At 39.0% G+C, this 18,643-nt stretch overlaps 1 protein-coding gene across 3 annotated transcripts in view; it reads left to right on the forward strand.

Moving 5' to 3' along the window:
• The first annotated feature begins 7,135 nt into the window (after positions 1-7,135).
• DUSP26 (dual specificity phosphatase 26) overlaps positions 7,136-18,643 on the forward strand; it is a 175,579-nt gene continuing 164,071 nt past the window's right edge. For 2 of the 3 annotated variants that reach the window (XM_044083058.1, XM_044083060.1), the window contains exon 1: positions 7,136-7,432. The gene's annotated coding sequence lies outside the window, so the exon portion shown is untranslated. Of the gene's footprint in view, positions 7,433-7,514; positions 7,629-18,643 lie in introns of all 3 variants that reach the window. The other variant, XM_044083059.1, reaches the window with a different exon arrangement.

An 18,643-nucleotide genomic window follows, 5' to 3' on the forward strand; every position in this document is an offset into this window, starting at 1 on the left:
TGATGAAAAGGGGGCAGTTGCTTGAATGGCTACTACTTGTGCTGGTCTCACTACAGTTTCACTCTGCTGGGATACAATGCTCCTTTGCTTCTTCTCTCACCAGAAGCAAAACATTGGCACCAATCTGAAGATGAGAAGCAGGCCACAGCCTGTTTGGTGATTCGCAGTCTTGCTCCAAATGATGCAAGGGTCTCTAGGCTAGTTGGAGCCTTTTCCTGGTAGATGCCTTGAATAGCAACCAGACCAATCAGGAATGTCAATTACAGACAATCACTACCCAAGTAGAAACAGTGAAGAATCAATACACTCTGCTCCTTCTCTCACAAGGGGCAGAATATAAGCATAAATTCAAGGCTGTCACCTATGAAGCAGTTATTAGGCTTTTTGGTGATCATCAATCCCTAGGAAACAATGTCCCTGTGCTGCTTCTCTCACCAGGAGATAACAGAAGCACTAATCCCAAGCTGACTACTGACAGGCAGAATGTGGGCTGTCCAATAATTGGTGGTCTTGCAATAGATTTTGAAGGTAACGTAGAAATATGTTGAATTTTCTCATCTTTAATATCCTTTGTTACCCAAAATTCTCGGCTCCCATTCCATATATATTTTTCATTTATATCCATCCATCCATCCTCAACCCCTTTTTCCCATTTTGCACATGGGGTTTGGGTGTCACTTCAGCAGTAATAATCATCTTGAGCTAAGATTTACACCACCGGGTGGTTAGCCCTGCTGCAGTAGTTCATTCATACCAGTCACTTGTGCACACACACTCGCCTATGGCCAGTTTAGAGTGTCAAGGCTGCTAGTGTATCCCACGTCACCTGGATCACACTTGGGAATCTCACAGAGAAAGAAGTATTTGCAGAGCTCAAAGAGAATGTTGGGAGTACTGTAGGATACAGTTATCTCTTCAGATACATTAATGATATAAAAGCACAAATTTGCACCAGGGTTATCATGTATGGCCCTGCTTGATTTGGGGAGTGAGCCTGATTAAGCACTCATAAAAGGTATCAAAAAGTAACTATTTAAAATGTCAGGACATGCTGCAGTAAGTCCTGAAACACAGAGACTGAATGGATGAAAACAGATTTACATATACTAAGTCTGAGATGGTTATTAACCAGAATATTCCCTTTTCTCTGAGGTATGGTGATCTGTATAATCTATAATTTTGGGGGGAGTGGGAGCTTACCTGTCACATTGGAGCATGCAGAGGGGCTTGTCCCTGCAAAAAAAAGAAATTTAAAGAATGCAATATTCAAGATTCACCATTTTCCTGAATTTTGGTCTTTTTTTTTTGTTTTCGTCTTGTGGGCACTCTGTATTACAGGTACTGACGTTGATAGGGAGCCATGTCAAATACTTCGAAGTGCGTTTACTTACAGGTGTATATGGCCAGGCCCCCTGTGATCACTTGCCTATTATTGTTTCTATGTTCCTAATGCATTTTTCTGAACAGAAGTGCAGTACTTGGGAAGTTTGGCAGACACACATGGTTTATTTTTTGACAGATTAGAAAATGAGTCTTCATTTTCAAGAGATTTTACTGAATTTGAGTTTTCTTAATTACTGTACCTAGTCATACCTCTCAACCTCTTAGAGCAAGAAGTCTGGACAAAGCCATAAATAAAAGTGGTACAAAGGCCCAAAAATAGGGACAGTGTTTAAATATTGCTCTTACAAACTTGGAACTTTGATACAATAACAGGTTTTGCATTAGCATGAATTTTCTGAAGGGTATGAAGTCTGAAACACAAATGTCAGTCATTATATTCTAACTTAAATCTTGAATGATTTACCACTAATTTGCCAGAAAACTGCAATTTTATGAAAAACAGACCAAAAATATGAGGCAAAAATCTGGACATTCTGTGAAAATCTGTACAGTTGAGAGGTAACCTAGTCCTTATAGAGTCTGACAATTTTGTTAAAACTTTTGCATCACTGACAGTAAAATGAGCTGAAAACTATATTTTTCCATTCAAAAGTTTTGGTGCAATCTGCATGTGTGCTTGCTCATTATTCAACTGACAGAATAGATCTTCTCCTACTATGGCTTCACCTTATTGTGAAAGAAGTGTATTTTCGTACAGAATGTTGCTGGTTGTGAGAAGTTCCTTGGATTTATGCCCCAGACTCTGAGACTAGCCAACAAACACTTTTCAGAACCAAGCATGCATTATTAACCACCATTTTTGGAATCTTAACAATTCATAAATACACTCTCTTCAGGTCACATTACAAGTCATTGATTACCTTTTATAATGAAAGGAAATATGGTCCAAAATTGGTATAACAAGAGTGTGGTACTGCAAGCATATGGGCACAAGACAGAATACAGACCAAGTGTCATGTTAATACCAAGGCTCTAAATAACTTATACAGGATAAGGAAGTCACTGATATTCTGAAGACTTTGCCAATCACAGCTGTAACTCCTGATGATATATTTAAAGTTTGTGTTGGACTAAGTGAGGTTTCCCTACAAACCTAAACATCACTGTTTAAACGTCTATGCCAATGCACAGTAAGTAAATACAATACTGATTGTCAGCTGTGCATTTTTGTCAAAAGTTCATGAGTATGGATTGAAGAATATGTTTTGTGCCATTTCAGTGAAACCCAATTCACTGTGCAAATTCTTGGAAGTGGGATCAAAACTAATTATTGGGATGAATAGGGGGGACCTCCCACACCCCCAGTGCAGGGAGCATCACCATGTGTACCTTCATAAGTATTATAACCTAGTCCAAGGTCACACACCCCAGCAAGTTTAATCATTCCAAAAAATAAATCCATTTCACTGGATGTAGTGAGCTGGTATTCACTGAAACATTTAGAAATGACATTAGGAGAAGCCATACTGAAAGGCTGGGCTGTAATTAATGAGACAAGTTTCATGCCCTGTTATGGCAGAAGACTAGCCATAAGTGTCAGATGTGGGTGCATGTTTTAGAATCTTATGATCCTAGCAAACCTTTATCCCCATGTGAATTCCCTGAAAAGGCATGATCTTGATTGTACACAGGGAAGTTTTTTAGGAAAAATATTTTTTTTTACTTTGATAAATACTTATGCAAAGTGTACAGATGTGTATTTCATGAAATCTCCTACATTACAATGAACAATTAAAAGACCAAGACAAATAATAAAATGTAAATGATGCCCAATAATATTTTCTCTGATACTGTATCTTGTTTCTGAAGCCTAGAATTTATACTTGAAATAGAATTCACCATGAAAATGCTCCATTCATACTTCTCAACTTCTTTGTTCAAGAATTCTAGACAAAGCCAAAAATAGTGAGAGACAAAGGTCCTAAATCAGGGACATTTTTTTTTAAATATTACTCTAATTCATTAAAAAAAATAACGGAAGGCTGTGAAGACTTCAAAGGAAAGGACTAGGAAATGAAAGTTGAAACAACAAGAACAAGAGTGTTTTTGTCCTGTCATTTCATTGCAGTCTTGTCTCCTGAATAACTTAGAATCAGATTCACGTTTAATCTGTTTCTTCATTATATAAAAGGAGAAATGAAATAGAGGACATAAGCAGATTTTTGATAAATATACGAAGTTGTTAAGTTCTGCAACTGAAGATACATGTTTTTTGTTTATGTTGTTGATCACTTTTAAGCAGACTGCATTTCAGTGAGTCCATTTCAGGCTGCATCCTACATGGGCTCAAACAAGAATTGGCAACACCACTGGATACTCTTTTCAATCATAGTCTAAGCACCAGCTTCATCCCAGCTGAATGGAAAAAGGCCACTGTTATTCCCTTGCACAAAGGTGGTGCTTCCAGTGAACCTGGGAACTATATACCTGTTAGCCTGACTAGCCTTATCTGGAAGACCATGGAGTGAATCATCATGAACCTTATCAACAAAGATATAGGTAATCTCCAAACACTTGACACTACTCAATTTGGATTTGGCAATGGGAGAATCATGCCTGTTAAACCTGGTGGACTTCTTCGAGACAGTCACCAAGGCCCTGGATGAGGGGAAATCTGTGCATAAAGCCTACCTAGACTTAGCCAAGGATCCCCCACTCAGGCATCATTGACAAACTCACATGGCTAGAGATTAGATGGGAAAACAAGAAGGATGCTTCATGCTCACTAAATGATTTATAAAAACAGTGTATACCAAGATTATATATTCCCCATTCCAAAGGCGGGATGGGCCTCCTTGAAATTGATTACATGTACCGATCTGTAATCGTGGCATTCCACACATATCTGCTGACCTCACAAGATCCAAATGTAGTGAATCTTTTGAAATATGAGGAGAATAAATCTAGAATGACTTATCTACTTAATCTAGCAGAAGCATATCGGCATCAAGCAGGAATGGAAATCAAACCAGAAGTAGATAAAAAATCAGGCAGCAATTGATTGTGCCAAAAAACAAAAGAGAATATAAGGTGAAGGACCAGATGAGAAGGCAAGAAATGTGGAAAATGCATAAATATAGTTGCAAGTATAGAAAACTTCTGGAAGAACCTCATGTTGATCAGGAACAAATGCAGGAATGGTAAAGGAGAGGCGAATCAAACCAAGAGATGAAAGGTTAATATTGGTAGCTCAAGATAGTGGGCCACATTCATGCTGGTTTACAAAGTCCATTGAACATGTGGGAGAAACAGACAAATGTAGGTTATGTAAAACTGAATTGGAAAAAGTCACACACTTCGTTGCTGGTAGTGACATACTATTTACAGAAGGAATGTATACGGAAAGGCATAATAATGTGGCAAGACTGTTGCACTGGAGATTCTGCAAACATTATGCTACTGAAGTGGCTGAAAAACACTGGAAACATGAGACACAAAGCATCATAGAAAATGATGACATTTACATCATATGAGATCACCCCATTGCCAACAGTTCAAAAATAGATGCTAGAAAACCAGATATAGTGGTCCATGAAAAGAAGACGAAAGTAGCATTGATCATTGAAATCGCCGCACCCAGTGACTACAGTGTGTTGTGTACAGAGTGACACAGTCATACATATCAGGATCTGCAGGCAGAAATGAGAGGAATGTGGAATAAAGATACCTAGACGGTTCCAATAATAGCAGGAGCAATGGGTCTTGTAAAAAAGAATCTACAATTGTATTTAGATACGTTACCAATCCATGTAACCCCATGCGAACTGCAGAAGGAATCACTACTGGGCACGTTGCAGATGCTGTGAAGAGCACTTTTGGCTGACATCAAAGATTGAAAAATACTAATTTCATGAACTTTAATTGTAGTTTGACTTAGAAAAGGAGTCCATTTCCGTCATGGTATTAGAAACTTAAAAGATTTGGAAAAATGAAATGGAGGAAAGCTAGGTATCAACCCTTATATCATTAGATGGGTTGCTAACTGGCTCACTGATAGAATGCATATAGTCACAATAGAGGAGTCCACCACCAGCAGCACACCTGTAACCAGTGGTGTTCTACAGGGATCAGGCATGGGGCCTCTACTATTTGAAATCTATTTCTCCAAAGTACAAGCTAAAACTAAAGGTCTGTGGCTGACAACGTTTGCTGATGACTGCAAACTGGGAGTGGTCATAAAATCTCCAAATGATGTCAACATCCTACAAGAGGGTCTTACATGAACTAATGATTGTTGCCAAAGTCGTGGCCTTAAACTCAATGCAAAAAAATGCATCATCACCCCTTTCAGTAAGACAAATGTTCCTGCTAACTACCACATCAGTAACAACACCCTAAGAATGCACTCAGTGGTGATAGATCTAGGCACACAGGTTGAGAACAACCTTAACTTAGATCGCCATGTCTCCACAGTGATAAGAAGGGCATTCTACATAGCTCATCTCATAAGTAAGGGCACTGCCTCCAGAAAAAAAATAATTATAACCATCCTGTACTCTTCTGTCATCAGGCCAATAATTGAGTACACTGCCCCTTTTGGGATAAACCTTTCCAAGCACCTGCAGCAATTGGAGAGACCCCAAAGGTTCCCCACAAGGAAAATTCAAGGTCTTCAGCTTCTGTCCTATGTGGATCATTTAAAATCACTGTCACTATATTATGTTTCATACAGACTACTCAGATGTGATCCTGCCTTGCATATAAAGCCATCTTTGACCCTGGCTTTATTGGAAATACTGTATATCCTCAAGTCAAATGGTGCACAGGTTACTTGCTCTAAATGCCTTAACCTGGTATGTGACATTAATAGAAACTGCTTGTGGGACAGATTTGTCTCCCAGAGGTTACCACAGCTTTGGAACAGACTCCCACTTCATGTCAAACAGAGCACCTCATTGGAACTGGAGTTCAGTAGCTTATTTACAACTGCCTGACTAAAGAGATTTCCACTCGTAATCCTAAATGTATATAACCTCGTCTTACACAGCTCTGCTATATACCTGCTATGCATATGGCAGTGCAGGATATATTCATGAGTATGCTCCCTTAATGTAAACATTTATTTACTATGCATTACTGCACATGCTTACACACACCCATGCTTGCACATGTGTGCATTCTCTTGAATAAGTATGCATGCACATGCATACGAATATTGTCTGACTTATGATCCTGCATTAAAATTCCTTATTTTATAACCTGTTGTGTCTTATTGCTAACTCCTACCTCAGTTCCAAATCCAGTTTTGGATCCTATTTTCCTGTGTTTCAGTGTTATCAGACATTTATAATATTTCCTAAGCTTTCTTAAACAGAATGCATCATTATTTAATGTTTACATTATCACTGTTTAGCTTTGAAGATAGATTCTACTTTCCACAGTGTAGCAATCATGTATCAAATAGAAGTATGTGAATTTTGTGCCAACAGTCACTCTAACTGTAGTACCATGTATATGTGTATTGAAGGGAACCTCCCTTATTCATTTTCTGTTTAAACGGCTGCTGCAGCTTAGAAAATGCATTTCAGGTCTTCTTTCAGATTTCTGACTGAAGTTGGATTTGTTAGAGCATCTGTAGAGCTTAAATTACCAGACACTTATCCAAAAATCCTTTCTCACTTTAAAAGAAAAGTTGCTGTCACCCCTGAAAAAGAGATGTAAGCCTAGTGGATCTTACCCAATTAAGAAAAGAATTAATAAATAAAATAAGCATACTGCATCTTATCCCATCTTCAGTATTTTTATTTCCCATGGCCTTGACAAGGTCACTTGCCAAGAATCGATTAACAAGTACATAGGCGAATATAATTCTCAGTTTTGTGAGCAGCACCCGTCTGATAATGATCAAACCTGCCCACCAAACATGCCACAGCTTAAAATAGAAATCTAGTAATACAATCACTACTGCTCAGAGAGAGCATGGCTGTTCCTAGCCTCCTGGAATATTCCGTGCGGATGTGAACAGAGAGAAGGAGAGGGGAAGAGAGAGACAGAGAGAGAACAGAAAAGGGCAGAATCGCTGGATACGGTATGTGAAATTCACAGCCATTTTTCATGCTCTCACTTTTGTGTTCTTGACACTTCGGCTGCATATTTCTTTTATTTTCTAGCCTTTATGTAACAGCACTTGAATATCTCCTGATTAACTGCTATATCCAGCGGTGCAGATGTTGTGCTGCCTTCAGGAAATCACCTTGGATCTGTTAACCAAATAGATGCTGAAGGTATACTTTGCTTTTTGTAGATTTCACTTAGACATGTGAAATATATGCTGGGATTATGTGTGCTGTGTATCAGTTTGGTTTGCATTTGCATACTCCAGTCTATGATGCAGTACAGCTTCTTTTAACAATACATATCCTTTAAAAAGTTCCACTGTAAGGGTCTTCTGTCTTATATGCATTAATATCATATTAGACAATTTTCCTATATGCATTGTAACTAGTCCATGAAACCTAGCATCTTAATAATCTTTTTTTTAATATACAGCGTTATTAAGCAGAAATATTGCTATGGCACAAAAGTAATAGCATGAGGACAAATACAATATTTGTAACAGTAATATTCATTTGTTCCTTGTATGGTCCATATCCCTTTTTTTACTTTATTCTGTTTGCTTGTTTAAGTTATTTATATGTAACATGTCATTGAAAATGCATCCTGCCTTTACAGAGGGGTCAGATTTCTAGCCAGTACAACAGTTACAGAAGGGATGTGAAGCACAAGGGCACACTGGGTGTGGGACCAGTAAGAAAAACTGACTGCAGTCTGGTCTGACCCTCAGTATTTAGTTCGCTGTTATATAGTATATTAATGAGATGTAACTGCCCCCACTGTTAAGTAAGTCCCCCAGATTAAAACAAAACAGCTGAAAACCACATGCTTTGCAACAGGAGGTAAACTACACCTACATTGTAGCATTGTTTTCATCTAGTTAAGTGTTAATCTAACAATGGGGTCTAAGTCATGCAGAGCACATTACTAAGAAATTTTTCCCACATAAGACACATGCAGTCTGTGATTTTATAATGGCAAACAGCAGCAGACAGCTCATTTAAATAAACATGTCTTATAGCCTGAAAAAGGCACATGCAGAGGCAGATAAAGTTAATGGTTATAAACATACAGCTGCTACATTAGAGAAGAAACAGGAAGTACTGAGGTAGCAGAAATGGCTTTCTTAAAGCAGTAGTACCAAAGAAAATAAGTAATTTTACTAGATCTTAAAAGCTATTATTAAGAAATAAATGTATATAAGTAAGCATGTTAACTGCATCAGTAGACATATTTTTTTTCATTTATTTCTCATTTTCCTCAGCACCTGTCCTTTTGTAGAAAACCTGTCAGAGAAAAATTACTGAGAAGAAATAAAGGTTTATAACAGTGTTAGATATGGTGAAAACAGAAATTATACACTAGCTAGAATCAGGAGGTAGTTTGAGTACTGCATAGTTTAAAAAGAAAAAAAAATAAATAGTTCCCTTTCCCCACGACCCCCAACCACTCCCACACTCAAAGTTGTGTTGCATGAAAGTCATGGTTGAGTAAAATGTCTACAGAATTTACATACAGAATTTTGGGTTTTAGACTTCTCATGATTTAAGCACCTTATTCACATATAAATCAGGTGAAGTACTGCTAGGAGACCTAACCAATGGTACTAGGTATTACGGCTCAAGTAGAAATCTGGTGAAATGTGCCAGTTAAAATTCTCTATTACATTTGTCAAGTCTTCTTACCACAGAGAGAGCTGAGAAATCACAGCTGTATGACAGGAGACATGCTTTAACTACAGTTTGTTGCAGTCCACTTTACTTGATACATTGGGAATTATTAAAGTGTCACTGTTGTCTTTTGAAACTTGCAGTGCTCCAGTTTAATGCTTTTATGCTTAAATCAGAAAGATTTTCTCAGCATCACAGTGTCCTTTATAGTGTTTATAATTATATTTATACCTATTGTATAATCATATTACCACATTGCAAACTATGCTGTAAGAGGTCTACCCACTTCTCATGTGGCTGTCATCTCATTGCACTGACCACAATACCACATGACGTGTGCATTAATACACAGTCATAGCTTGTCATGCCTTATTGCTTAACTGAGGACTATTTTGTATGCCATAACCACAACTCGTCAGCTGCAGAGCTTTTCATCTCAAAATGTGGAATAAATATAAAAATTCTGGAATACTAAATGTGTAACAAAAAGAATAAGCCACATGTGAAGTCTTAAACCCAACAATGTTTGTTGTTAATCGAATAACAATATTAAGTATTTTGTAAAGTTTATGCAAATTCAAGAGTCCCAAATAGTGTCTGAGCTACAGATATGGTAATGATATGCAAAATATTACTGCATTTAGACTATTTGTAGATGAGAAACATTACTGTTATCGAAATAAATTAAACACTTTATAATAGCAATAACAGCCTCCAAGCATGTTTGGTATTTTACATTATTCTTAACAAAGTCAGAAATACATTATCATATACATTGACCATTCTAAGGATGATTTATTATATAAAAGTACAACAAATGTGGTTTGTTAGTTAATTATTCATGAATTTACAAAGTAATGATCAGTTTGCAACAAATACTTAAAAAGCAGAACAGATAACTTTTCTGAGTCAGAATTAGGAATTGTTCCTTGTAATGTGGTATGTCTGTGAATTGCGCTGATATTTGCCAACTATAGAAACAAAACCACACATCCATGATGTCACAGTTTTGGTTAACTTACTGATGCAGTATGAGAAGCTAACTTTTTTACCTAGCTGCATCCCCAGATGATAAATTATTGTAATTTTCAGGTGCTGATCTGGAAGATGTGAAATATGTCTTCAAAAGTTCAATTCTCCTTGTTTTTTCTAATATTTTATACTACTAATACAAGATTAGTTACACTGTTGTATGCAGTTTTTCATGTGCTGCATTTAAGATTAGAGCCACACCATTTAATATTCATTTATTTTTAATAAGTTACATTTAGACAAATACTTGTGTGCCACTTTCTAATTTTGTATAATGATTAAAAGTCATGTACATATGTCCATCTGTACTACAATAACATGATGCAATGTGTAATTACTAATACATTTTACTGGAAAGCTCACCCAGACTGTGACACAGCTTGCTGTGAGGGAAAGGTTAGTTTGTTTTTGCCTTTTCTGTATTACTTGACTGCCTTCTATTTTGTATATTGTGACTTGTTTTCTTTACACTGTGTTTTAGTTGTATTCTACTTTTAATTGCATATTTAAACTAGGAAAGAGACCATAGCTGTGTCTCTTGTGAGTCATACAGAAATAATTTTTCCCACCATACCACCCTGGCATTGTTGTGTTTTTAAACTGAACTGTCTTTCTAGTTGCCTGCACCTTATGTTAGTTTGACCACATATCTCCTTCCTTTTCATTGGCTGTTGTGAGTAAGCACAAAATTATCATTTTGTGAAGTCACCCCCCTTCAATTGTTTAAGCTTATTGGCCATCCCACTGTATTCCATAGAACCAGAATAAAAAGTGCCCACCTCCTTCCAGTCTATCTTGCTCTTAAAAATTAGTCGCTCTCCACTTAGCTAAAGCTTAGTTATGCCCCCCCCCCATATCTAACTGCTTATTGAACACTGCAGCTCTTAGGATATTAACCCCTTTTCCATATTACCTTTAAAATCTGCAGCATCTGCTCCAAGACCATAATTATTGAAGAGCCCACATTCTGCCTCTCAGTAGTCATCTTGGGATTAGTTCTTCTGTTTTTGCTCCTAGTGAGAGAAGGAGCACAGGGACATTATTTCCTGGAGACTGCTAATCACCAGAAAGCCTAATAACTGCTTCATATGTGCCATCTTGGAATTTCTACTTAGATTTTGCTCCTGGTGAGAAAAGGAGCAGAGTGCATTAATTCCTGATGGTTTCTGGTTGGAGAGTGAGTGTCTGTACTTGATGTTCCTGATTGGTCTGGTTGCTATTCAAGGCATCTACCAAGAAAAGGCTACAACAAACCTACAGACCTTTGAATCATCTGTCACAAGACTGTGCATCACCAATCAGGCTGTGACCTGCTTCTCATAGTGGGATTGGTGCTAAAGTTTTGCTTCTGGTGAGACAAGAAGCAAGGGAGCATTGTATCTAAGCAGAGTGAAGTTGTGGTGAGACCAGCACTAGTAGTAGCCAGGCAGTAGCCATTTACGTGACTTCCCCTCTTTTCATCCTTCTTGACAAGTTAATTATTTCTTTTCAGTAAGGACTGCTTGATTTGTCTGTAATTCATCAGGGTCTACTTAATTAGTTTCCCCTCAAGTGTTTGGCAGTGCCCTGTATAGACACAAACACCTTGAGTGACATTTTTCCTGTAAAAGCACAATTGAAATGTCACCAATACCTAATTGCACACAGGACAACTAGTCTGCAGAGACAAGCACCACCCCCAGAGTTGCATAACCCTGACATTGCTTTATATTCTGACTCCAGTTCCAGCAATTCTCAACCCGGGGTATGCGTATGCCAAGGCTACGTGCTTGGTCTTTTAGGAGTATGTGAAAGATTTTAATACTGGTGTCTTCCTAGCCTACAGTCTATAATAGCAGGTCATGCCTGACGAAAAGGATGTTTGACAGTCAGAAGGCTGTAGAGAGAGAGTAGGAAAGGGTTAAGTCTTTTGTTTTTTTTGTATTATTCACCCTTATGGCTTTTCAACCAATAGGAAGAGACACATATGGTAAACTGCTTGGATTTCATTTTTGGTGTGAGGAAACCGATAACGGCTGTGTCAAGTCGGTGCAATTATGTTAGAAAAGAATAGTTGAAGACAAGTAATTGGTTTAAGCAGGCTGAATGTTTTCAGCATTTGGATTGCTGATACTGTGTTGTATTTTAAGGGGTTGGGCTGCTGCAGTCCTGAGTATCTCCTCCTTTAGATGAGATGCCTAGTAACAATGAACCTGTTTTCAGTTTGCCATCCATATTCGCTATTTTTTTTAATGTAACATGATAAGTGCAGCAGGTACTGAATATGTATGATTAAATAGGATAATTCATGAAAAATATATACAGTACAAAGGTATATTATTCTTTGCAATCAACGCCAGTGGTCCTATGTCATATGCTGTGTCAAAATGTTTTACTCATGCAAGCAGTTTGTTTATTTCTTTAATTACCACTTTAATCCTACCTGTTCTTTACTCTGCCACAGTGTTCTATTCTGCTTGCTTCTATATTTTTCACATTAACTTGTTTTAAACACAGACTATACTCTAAGACAAATGAAATCATATTACTCATTTTACCTATTCTACAGATCCACCCAGGAAAGTTATTTGGTCAAGTACTGAGAACCTACATCAAGACGAACGTGTGTGTGTGTGTGTGTGTGTGTCTGTGTGTGTGTGTGTGTGTGTGTGTGTGTGTGTGTGTGTGTGTCTTACTTATACAATCCTACTGTCTTAGTGTTTCAATAGACAACACACACCTTTTGTGTTGGTGTGGGAATAAAATCCTTGGCTTGTAGTTAGATTATTTTTTCAAAACTAACACTGCAGTGCAATATGGTAGGGGTTCTGCACTCTTGAATGTGCAATCCTTTTGTTGTGAAGTTAAAATCTGTTAGAGTTAGTGCTGAGATCAGATGTAAAACATCCCACAGCATGAATTAAAAAGAACAGAGTAAGTTCCCAGTTGCCCTGAACAAATTTCCTCAAGTCAGTATGAATATCAGCTTAGGTCTGCCATGAGAAAAGGCCATTGGCCTAGGCTACTCATGGGGTGACCATGGTGGTGCAGCGGTTAGCATTGCCACCTCACAGCAAACGGTTCTCTGGTTCGATCCTTAGCTGGGGTGCCTTCTGTGCAGAGTCTGCATGTCCTCCCTGTGGTCGTGCGAGTTTCCTCCAGGTGCTCCGGTTTCCTCCCACATCCTAAAGACATGCTGTAGATGGATTGGACACTCTAAATTAGCCCTAGGCATGAGTGTGTGTGTGTGTGTGTGTGTGTGTGTGTGTGTGTGTGTGTGTGTGTGTGTGTGTGTGTGTGTGTGTGTGTGTGTGTGTGTGCCTTCTGTGGAAGGTTGGGCACTGAGCTGGCAACTCAACACCATAAAACTCCATTGCCAATCATGAGCAGACAGGTGATCCACTGTGGTGACCCCTAACTGGGAAAAGCCAGAAGTAGAAGGCGGCCTAGGCTAGTCATGATGAAACACTGAAATATACAGTTGTTTGTTAACAGCATCCTTTTCATTAGTTACATAACTCTTTAATGTGGAATTATTCAGATGACTTTTACTTCTGCAGAGATTGTGCATATTGACTGATATTTGTGGATTGTAATGGCAATCCTAAAATGTGTGCAAGGGGCCTTTGACTTGAAAACAGCCCAAAGTTAAACCTAATCAGTCACTTGCCAGATGCATTTCCTTTGAATGTGGGTTTCAGTGTTGCTTCAATGAATGTGAGTTTTAAGGGTTGAGCTGTTTTAATGCTATATCTGTTTTCACTGTGAGACTGTATTGCTTTGTTTAACAAATATCTATCAGTGTTTTATAGTAAATCCAAATAGCTGGAATAATTGTAGAAGTAAAGCAGAAAACAGTATACATACTGAGAGTTTTGAACAGTATTTATGGCAACTGAGGAGAAATGGAGAAGTAGCCAAGTAGTAAGACACTGGAATGGTTGCATCTGTGTGTGTGTGAGTCTCTGTGTGTGTGTGTTAGTTATCACAATTACACACATTTTGCTTTCAGTTACACAAATATGAAGGTTAGCATTTAGGGAAATAGACTGCCAAGATGTACGTAAGTCAAAAAAGGTTGGAAAGCACTGGTCTAATCAATAAAAAGGGTCTGTGGCCATGGATATGAACTTTCCCACTATCTATGTTACCAGCTTAGTGGATATGGGCATCCTGAGGCAATGTAGAAATTGCCTCATGATTATTGACAACTAGCTAATTCTCAAAAAAACTGATATGATATATGAGAGAAGTAGTTATACAATGTCACTAGAAGCAAATCTCTCACATAAAAGTACTCCAAATGTCAATAAGGTTGTCAGTAGTACACACGCTGCACCCATCACACACAATTCAAATCAGACACATAGACCCACCCACATATGCTGAAGCATCTAAATGTAACCTTCCTAAACCCCAAAGCCCTCCTAGATTAACTACACATAACAAATACCCTCAGCAGCCCGGCTGCACTCTTTCAAAACAACACCCGCATCAGCACATACAGCCACATCTCATGGATGACATCATGTTTTGTTTATTGCTAGTTCATCAAATGCTAAATTGTTCTTCCAATCAGCAGCATATTATACTGTCTACTTCCTTGTTCATGCTATGTCTGAAATAGGACCTCCAGTGGATCAGTGCATTACCTCAGTAAACACATTTTAAATAAAAATAGAAACAAAAATTAAGTTGCTATGGGGCACAGACTGTGTGAGGCCTTTTTCTTCCAACCATAAGTGAAGCCACTTCCTGTTATGTCTCTGTCCCTTTCCTTTGAGCTCCCTTGTGTGAGGTCACACCATTGGCCTAGGACTTGCTGCCATAAATATGGTGTGGGAGGGCTAACCAGAAGAGAAAAGGACAAAGAAGCATGATTGCTGTATTGCTATCCTCAGGTTATTGTCCTAACATATGTAGTGACATATTTGTCTGTGTTACATAATCCTACAACATACTTTCTCCATCTTTTTCTTTCTCTGCTACCTTAGATCCTCTGTAAGCATGGTATTGATAAATGGTATCCCTTATCCTTGATATGTGGTTTTGTAGTGATTTGTGTCCTATTCGTAACTAACAAAATGTATATATGTAAATTTTCTTGTGTTTTTTTTCTATTTTTTTTTTCCTCAAATGCTGCTATGAATACTCTGTTTTCCTTCTGTATAATATTATTATTATTTTGTTAATTATGTGGAGCTTTTCTCCCCGGGCTTCTGCTGTAGATGGACCTCATCCAGTCGGACCATCCCGGTTAACAAATGTAAAATAAAATAAATAAAAATATGGCTTAAACCACACATACAGAACATATATAGCTGTTGTTTTTGTATGTACTTTAGGAGAGACAGAACAGAGAATGGAATTAGGTAGGGGTATTATGCACAATGTCACAAATAACTTGGAAGTTGCCTTGGTTCTTTGCTAGTGTAGTACTTGGAATATCAGCCATGATTTGCATCTTCGAGGAATTTGTGTTATATATTATAATAAGGTAATCTTAGGCACTTGTAAATTCCTCTTTTGCCCAGTCTCAGAACTGGACACTGTCCTCTCAGACATGTGAAACTATCTGAACAGCTCACTTAATGTGCTTCTAGTGGGAGACATCAACTTGATTTGGACATGTAATAACTTTGAAATCCTTGAAAGACTTTTGGTAACATAGTCTCTACCAACTTTATTTATGATCAGTCCCAGGATTAACACCTATATGTGGAACTTGTTTCTTCTCAATTGCTTAATGTTCAGCTTTCCAGACAAGATTTGCTGAGCTGCTATTTTAGGCCACTACCTTGTGTCCTGGGAGACCTCATGTACCTCCTATTACATACCTGTTCATAGGTTCATAGGTTGGTACTAGGCTATTGGCCCTAGTGCCTATACAAGCCTAGCCATAACAATTCCCTGGATATTTCTTCCCACAATATTTACTTCCCTGGACCCCTGTCTAGCAGGGCGACTGACATGATCCCCGGGGTGAATTTCTTATCTCCCATCCAATCAAGGTTCCTTTTGATGAGGGCCAAGGAGGCGCTCAGCTTGACATGTATGGGCAGTCTATTCCAGAGTATAGGGAGTCTCTGGGTCAGGAACCTATCCCTCCAGCATGTTTTGTTCATTGTGATGACAAGGTTTAGATCCCTGGAGCATGTGGCTCTGAGGGATTGGGATTTCTTTAAGTGGGGCATGTCCAACAGCTCAGGGTTTGACATGGCCTTGTATGTTAAGCAGAGATCACCTCTGAGTAGATGATATGCCACAGAGTAGCTGGAGTTTTTTTAGACGGTCAGCATATGGTATCTGCTTTAGGCCTGTGATTCTTTTAGTGAGGTATTTCTGTGGCCTTTCCAGCTGTTGCAGATGTCTTCTGAGGTACATACCAAATGGGGCGTTATACTCTATAATGTGTCTAATGAGGGATGAGTACAGTGGGACAATGACCTCCTTTTTTCTGGATGAAAAGCGCTCAGTGATGAGATGTGCCACATAAAAGGATTTCCTGACTGTTGTGGCGATATGGTTATCGAAGGTGAGACTGAGACCACTGTCCACCTGTGTCCCTAAGTCTCTCATCACACTTTCGATGTTTAACATACTGCCACCTATGTGGTAATTCATGGGTACATTTATTTTTCCAAAGGGGATAACTATACATTTCATGGCATTAAGCTTGAGACCATGGCTCTGGCACCAGGCATCTGTTTCTGTAAGGCCCTTTTGTAGAATATCCACATCATTTGGGGATTCAATAATGGCTCCCAGTTTGCAGTCATCTGTGAACTTTGTTAACCAGAGACCCTTAGTGTTGGCCTGTACTTCAGAGAAGTAGATGCCAAACAAGAGTGGTCCCAGGACTGAACCCTGAGGTACTTCACTCATCACTTGTCTGGAGCTGGATTTGGAGTCGGCTACTTTTACAGTCTGGGTTCTGTCAGTAAGCCATTTGGCAACCCATCGAGTGACATAGGGATTTATGCCCAGCTTAGTAAGTTTATCTATGATTCCAAAGTGGGGGATGGTATTGAAGGCCTTGGCGAGGTCCAGATAGACTGTGTGGACTGCCTTACCCTCGTCCACAGCTCTGGAGACTGATTTGAAGAAGTCATTCAGATTCAGGAGACAAGATCGCCCCTTCACAAACCCAAACTGGATGGGGTCCAGTGTTTGAAAGTTGCCTGTGTCTGTTTATAGGTTCCATGATAATGCGTTCCATACCCTTGCAGATCAGGCTTGTCAGAGTGATGGGACGGTAGTTCCCAGGATCCAAGGTGGATCGCCCCTTGTGGAGTGGGATAACTGTAGCTGTGCACCACTCAGTGGGCACGAAGCCTGAGGTGAGGCTATGATTAAACATGACACTTAGGTGAGGTGCCAGTTCATTTTGTAGTTCATGTAGTACACAGAGCGGGATGTCATCTGGTCCCATGGATGCTGTATTCTTAGCTTTGGAGAGTGTGGTTTCTACCTGTGTGGCCATGATTACCAGAATTTGGCAATCTTTTGGTATTGAGATGGGCCCTTAAGGGGGTGAGAGGGGGGTGAAGTTGGCACTAAATCGATCTGCCAGGATATTGGCAATATCCTTGGGATCAGTATATTTAATGTCATTCTGTTCTAGCTCAGAGCAGATTTGAGCATTGCCATTTAGATTCTTGACATAACTATAGAATGCTTTGTGGTTGTCTTTGGAATCTTTGGCAATTTTATTTTCATAACTAGCTTTTGAGGATTTTATGAGGGCTCTCCGCTTCTTACTAAGGCTGGTGAGGGAGATTTTTGCATCCTGGGATTTTCCTCTTTTCTGCAACAGTTTCTTCCTTCTGTTGTATAGTTTGTTTATAGCAGGGCACCACCAGATTGGCTTCCTTTTTTTGGAGGAGAGCATCTTGGTTCTATTTGGGATGGCACGATTCATGTACGACTGGATGTGCTCATACAGTGCCTTAGTGTAGGATTCAGCAGTCGAACTTTCAGATCCCGTCTGCATGGGTGCCATGAAGTTTGTCACTTCTGACTTCAGTAGCATGAAGTTGGCTTTGGAGAAGTTTTTTACAGAGGTTTCCTTACTGGGGGGGTGGGGGTAGAATGTGGATGTCAAGGGTGATTTGCTTATGGTCAGACATGACCAATGAGGGGGTGACCACTATTGCGGAGCATCTATCTCCCATGTTGGTAATGACCAGGTCTAGGATATTGGAGCCCCTGGTGGGACAATGGATTAGTTGATCCAGGGCATTGGAATTTATGAATTCCAAGAATCGTTGAGAAAAGGTGTTGGTACTGAAGTAGTTTTCCCAGTTAATGGCAGGGTAGTTGAAATCACCCAGTATTAGGGTGTTTGGTTGTATCTTAATATTTTCCAGTATGTTTAGAAAGGTGTAGTAAGAATCTTGGGGCATGGTGGGGGATATGTAGCAAGCTACAATTTGGATTGCAGTCTTAACTAGTATTAGTTGCACCTGGAGAATTTCAGATGCATTGTGTTGGGCAACTAGCTT

The sequence above is a fragment of the Protopterus annectens genome, chromosome 9.part0, assembly GCF_019279795.1.
Source record: "Protopterus annectens isolate FY-2018-M chromosome 9.part0, PAN1.0, whole genome shotgun sequence".
Classification (NCBI taxonomy): Eukaryota; Metazoa; Chordata; order Ceratodontiformes; family Protopteridae; genus Protopterus; species Protopterus annectens.